The sequence below is a fragment of the Elephantulus edwardii genome, unplaced genomic scaffold (assembly GCF_000299155.1).
Source record: "Elephantulus edwardii isolate Elephantulus edwardi_28Jun2011 unplaced genomic scaffold, EleEdw1.0 scaffold00226, whole genome shotgun sequence".
Classification (NCBI taxonomy): domain Eukaryota; kingdom Metazoa; phylum Chordata; class Mammalia; order Macroscelidea; family Macroscelididae; genus Elephantulus; species Elephantulus edwardii.
The window spans coordinates 4,494,755-4,500,636 of record NW_006399976.1 but is presented as its reverse complement, the minus strand read 5'-3'; the positions used below and the strand labels follow the sequence as shown (position 1 = coordinate 4,500,636).

General features: G+C 40.2%; 1 protein-coding gene across 1 annotated transcript in view; it reads left to right on the top strand.

Annotated features, from left to right (window-relative positions):
- Positions 1-5,882, top strand: part of LOC102846064 (olfactory receptor 19-like) — a 41,608-nt gene that overhangs the window by 1,228 nt on the left and 34,498 nt on the right. The gene's annotated exons all lie outside the window — the stretch shown is intronic.

Below are 5,882 nucleotides of genomic sequence, written 5' to 3'. Positions count from 1 at the left end.
GTTTATCAATTTTTGGATTACGCTTCTGCAAAGTCTGATCTCTCCTGGCATGATACATCTGACATTTCTGAGTTCTTTAATTTTTTAAGTTTTCATTTTACAATTTGTATACATTTTCTTTTATAATAATAATTCCAATTGATCAATGGTATTAATTAAACATGCCATCAAATCCTCATGATACGTTTCCTTTTCCTTCATTTACTCATGCACCACTAATCCCTGCTCCCCTCTCCATTCCCTTCCATCCATGTCAGCCTTCACTGCTCCATGATTGTTTCTGTGTGTAAAACTTTCATCGACATTTTTTTAACGTTGAATAAGTTAGCTACCCTGACCATTGTTAATGGCAGTACATACAATGTCTGATCATCCATGCATTTCACATTGCCCTTACCATCACCTAGTACAATACAGTGTTCATTAATTTCCCAGTTCCTTTCCCAAACCACTATATTTGTCCTTTTTAAAAGAGTGATGTTATACAGTATTCTTCTTTCTTCAGACTGAGTTATTTCATTTAGCATAATGTCCTTTAGACTCATGCATGTTGTGTCGTGTTTTCTGAGTTCATAATTTTTCACTACTGTGTGAATGTGATTCAGTTTCTCTGTCCATTTGTTTGTTGATGGGTTCTTGGGCAGTTCCCATCTATTTTCTAATGTGGATAATGCTGCAATAAACATGATGTGCATACATCAGGTCATATAATTACTCTTATTTCTTTAGGGTTTATTCTCAGTAGTGGAATAGTGGAGGGGAAAAATATTCCTTTCAATATAAGTCATGTTAAATATTTTGGGTAGAAGCTCTGTAAGCATGTACTTACTAAAGTGTGAAAACTAATGATTTTTTCCTTCAAGTATTGAAAATGACTTCTGGAACAACAGTGAGAAATGGGGAAAGTCTTGGAGAATTTGCAAGCAGAAGGCTTCTTGGCAGCTTCATCTCACATACTTTGGGCTTGTTGCTAGGAGAGGTTGTTCCTTGGAAAGAGACTTCATGCTTGAGGTGGTGGTAGGATGGCGAAGGAGAGGAAGACCCACAACTACTTGGGTTGACACAATGATTGCAACAATGGGCTTGAATGTATCAGAGATTGTGGGGTTGGCACAGAGTAGAATAAGGTTCAGATTGGTTGTTCATACAGTGACTGAGTTGTAATGGACTTGACAGCACTTAACAACAGCAACAATAACAAGAGCTTTAGTATGGGCAGATTTGGTGGCCTAGTGGTAAGGAGCTATGCTGCCATACCTAAGGCCCTCAGTTCAAATCCACAAGCTGTTCAGTGGGAGTAAGATGGGTAATCTACTTTCATGCGATTTACTGCCTCTGAAAACTTAACTGGAGACTCAGCTATGATTCACTTCAGACTACCATACACCACCACCACCAGAACAACAACAAAAACAGCTGCAGTAACAACAAATCAAAGAGAGTAGATTGTCCACTCCCCCCCCGCCCCCGGCATGTAGCAGATAGTGAATTCAAAACTTCTGCCTTTGAGTGGACAGTGTCACATCTTACCTATTAGGCTACCATAATGCCCTTAAAAATCAAAGAAGCAGACAAAAATTTTTTAAAGGGGCTTGTTGTTGTTCTTCTTGTTGTTATGTGTCATTAAGTCGCGTCTGACTCACCTTGACCCTATGTACAATAGCCCTAAAACTTGCTCTGACCTGTGCCAATCACACCATCTCCAACACACCCATCCCGATTACCCCAGTTACTGAATCAATTCACCTCATAGAGAGTCTTCCCCTCCTGCACTGTCCCTCAACCCTCCCACCCATGATGTCCCTCTCCATGGACCAGTCCCTCCTTAAAACATGTCCAAAGTATGTCAGACAAAGCCTCAGAATACATGCCTCCAAGGAGCAGTCCGGTTTAACTCTCTCCAGGTTGAATCTGCTCCTTTTCTTTATAGTCCATGGTTCACCCAACACACTTCTCCAGCACCACAGCTGGAAGGCATCCATTCTCCTTCTATCCATCCTAGTCATTGTTCAACTCTCTGACACATAACAAGTGATTGCAAAGACCATGACCTGGATCAAATGCGTCTTAGTTTCCAGAGTGACACCATTGCTCTTCAGTACTTTGGAGAGGTCCCTAACAGCAGACTTTCCCATCACAATATGTCAGAGAGACAGAGATCTAGGAAAAGGATGAGCTGTGCACCTGAGTGATTCTTTTGCCCCTGCTGTGGGTGGAGGTAAGATGTTTGGCTTAGGACAGTTTGTCTGCAAGGCCAACAGATGTTTTGAGTGGCAGTCAGGTCAGAGTCCTGCTCATCTGGGAACTGACTGAGGCCTCAGGATGTAAGCTGGTCTAAGGACAGCACCTTGTCTGGTCCAGGTAATGTTGTAGCATAGGACACCTAATCTGAGATGAAGTTCCTGCTGACGTCATAGGATCCAAGGGCAGTCTTCCTGTCTGAGGAGGTTGTTTATTCTAGTCTAGATTTTGGGCATAGGCAGAATACCCAGGGAGGAAGGATTAACAAGCATGAAGAGCCCATACAATATGAGATGCATGCTTCATGGAGGATTTATTTCTCCAAGTTTTCCTGGGATACGTGGCAATTTATTCCTAGGATTCCCAGTAAGAGGAAAAGATTCCCATCAGAGGTGATGTGTCCATTAATTCAGTGGTCAGTTACAGACCAGGCATTGCACAATCCACCATATCCTTAAGGGGGTCTCTGAGAGTGGAGCTGAGCACACTCCTAGCATCTGAAACAAAGCGACATAGGCCTGGAATCAGGCAGAGTTCAGATGAGGTATGGGATCATTGCCAGCCATTGAGCGGTATGGATGAAGTCCCCTCCCTGATCCCCAGTTGATGGGATGGATACCCAAGGAAAGAGTGCATCTTTCTTACCAGACAGCTGCTATTGTGGACACTGTTCTAGTTTCAAGTTCCTGAGCTGGTTAGATCACCTTTCAAAATGGCCAAGTTGCTTTTCTTACAATATTTTGTGCTTTCAGTCCTCTTACTCTTTTACTTAAGTTTCTTCCTTCAGTTGGTGTTAGAAGTACGTCTTTATCTTTTCCTTTTCAATGCAAGAGTCCAGAATCCTCCTCCTTTGTTTTCTTGTGTCTTGATTGAAGAGGGTTATGGACTCCTGGCTGCCCAATGTGTCATCATATATAGACATCTTAACATATTTTGATGAAGGACAGAATGACTAGAAGGAAACTCAACAAACATGCAGAAGAACAGAACAATAAAATTAACCTACTGAAACTTGTAGACGTATGCAGAATACTCCATTCAAAGAGAACACAGTATACATTCTTCTCCAGTTGTTGTTGTTCGGTACCGTTGAGTTAAGTTAGGATCATAGCAACCCTATGAACAACAGATATGAACCCTGTCCTAACCTGTGCCAGCCTCATCATTTCTGACATAGTTGCTTGAGTCCATTGCTATAGTTACGTGTCAATCCGTCTGGCTGAGCATTTCCTTTCTTTTGCCAAACCTCTTCCTTTCAAGAATGATGTTTCTCTCTCTTCAAGGAGTAGCCTCTCATAGAAAAGTGCTCAAAATATGTGAGATGATGTTTTATGACATTTGCTTCCAAGGAGTCTGGCTGCACTTTCTCCAAGGCTTATCTCTTCTTTAGTCAGTCCACTGGATACTCAGTACATGCCACGGGCTCAGGGGTAAGGCAGTTTTCTGACCCTCATAGCGTAACTATGAGTCATAGGTGTCTTGATGGTACATGACAACAAAAACAACCAACTCCAACACGAGTGCTGAAGAAGCAGTGATATCATTGCTCCTTAGTTACTGAGAGAGGTCCCTGACTGCAAGTTTTCCCAGAGCACTATGTCTCCTGACCTGACTGCTGGTACTAAGGGTGCTGATTGTGTACCAAAGTAAGATGAAATAATTGACAATTTCAGTATTTTCTCAATCAGTAATAGGTCCATTTTTATAGACCATATGTATGAAATATTTTCCAGAATAGACGATAACGATATGTTTTTGCACAAAGTAAGATTTGTGAAATTTATGGTTAAAAATCCATCACACTGAAATACTACGAAGCTTCTTTTCAGATCACAATGTTATAGAATTAGAAATCAACAACAGGAAGATAAAGGGAAAAATTAAGTACACAAAAACTGCACAATATCGTGCTTGCCCTATATTGGCTTGTATTATTCTTATTATATATCATCGAGTCTGAAGTGACTCATAGCTGACCTTCCAGTAGATTTTCAGAGAGATTGCCCATTTTTTCTCCATCAGAGCAGTTGGTGGATTTGAATGGCACAATTTTGGTTGGCAGACAACTCTTTACTGTTAAAACCACTAGAGCTCCGTTATAGAAGAATAAAAAAAAATTAAAAATGTCTTGTAGCAAATTAGAGTGAAAGCACAACATACTAAAATATTCAAGACACACAAAAGCAGTACTCAGAGGTCAATTTACAGAAATAAAAATACATGTAAAACATAAAAAATCAATACCTTAACTCCAACAATTAGAATAAAGAATAACCATTAAAACCTACAGTCTGTGAGGAAAAGGAAATAATAATGACTAGAGCCAAAATAAATGAAACATGAAGGAGAAAAATGATAGAAACAATCAGCAAGATCAGAAGTAAGTTCTTTGGATAGATTAATAAAGTCTGAAAGTTCCTGGCATATCTAGCAAAGTAAAATAAAGAAAGAGGTGCAAAGAACACAGATAAGAAATAAAATACGTTATGTTTCAACAGAACCAATTGAAATAAAAAGGACACCTAGAGACTGTGAAAAACTGTATGCCATCAAATTTGAAAACCTGTAACAAATGGACATATTTGTAGAACTACTTTGCCTAGCTAAAGCAACACAGACATTAGTAGAAAGTTTGAATAGACCTATCACAAAAGAGTAAGTTGAGCTGTTCATGAAGCACTCCTAAAAAAATAATTCCTAATCCAGATGGTTTCTTTGGTGAATTCTATCAAGTACTCAGAGAAGATCTGATACTAATTCTACTCAAATATTTCCAGAATATAGAAAAAGATGGAATAAGCCCAATTCATTCTACAATGCCAGCATAATCTTGATACCAAAGCCAGGCAAAGACAACACTAAAAAAAGAAAATAAAATGATAGCCCAATATCCTTCATGAGCATGGTGGTGGTTGTGTACCATCATGTCGGAATGACCCATAGCTGACCCTCTAGAGGGTTTTCAGAGGCAGGTAATCGCACAGGAAGAGACTGCCCACCCTTCTCCTGCAGAGCAGCTGGTGGCCTCGAACCACGTGCCTTAAAGCTTGCAGTGCAGCTTCTTGCCACTAGGCCACCAGAGCTCTTCATGAGCATAGAAGCAAAATTTTTCAAAAATTAGCCAAGAGAACCCAATATTGCTGTGGTTGTTATTAGGTGCTATTGAATTGAGTATGAATCATAACAACCCTATGAAGCCAACCTAAACTCTGTCTTATCCCATGGTATACTCATGATGATTAGACTAGAACAGAGTTAGGTCAGTGACGTAGAACCTCTTTAAGTTATTACAGCAAACCAACTCATTAGAGGTCTTCTATGTCACTGACCCTCATCTTTCTAAGCATTATGCCCCTTACCAAGGAATGGTCTTATCTGGCTACATGCCCAAGATATGAACACGAAGTTCACCATCTTGTTTTCCAAGGAGCACTCTGGTTGCACTTTTCCCAAGGCTTATCCGTTTGTTCTTTTGGCCACGCATGTTTTATCCAACACTCTTCTCCAACAATGCAACTCAAAGACATCAACTCTTCTTGTGTCATCCACTGTTTTTAAGTGCCAACTAGTTGCTTGCCACTCACAGCAACACTATGTACAACTCTGTGTAAAGCTCTGAACCCTGCTTTATTTATCCTGTG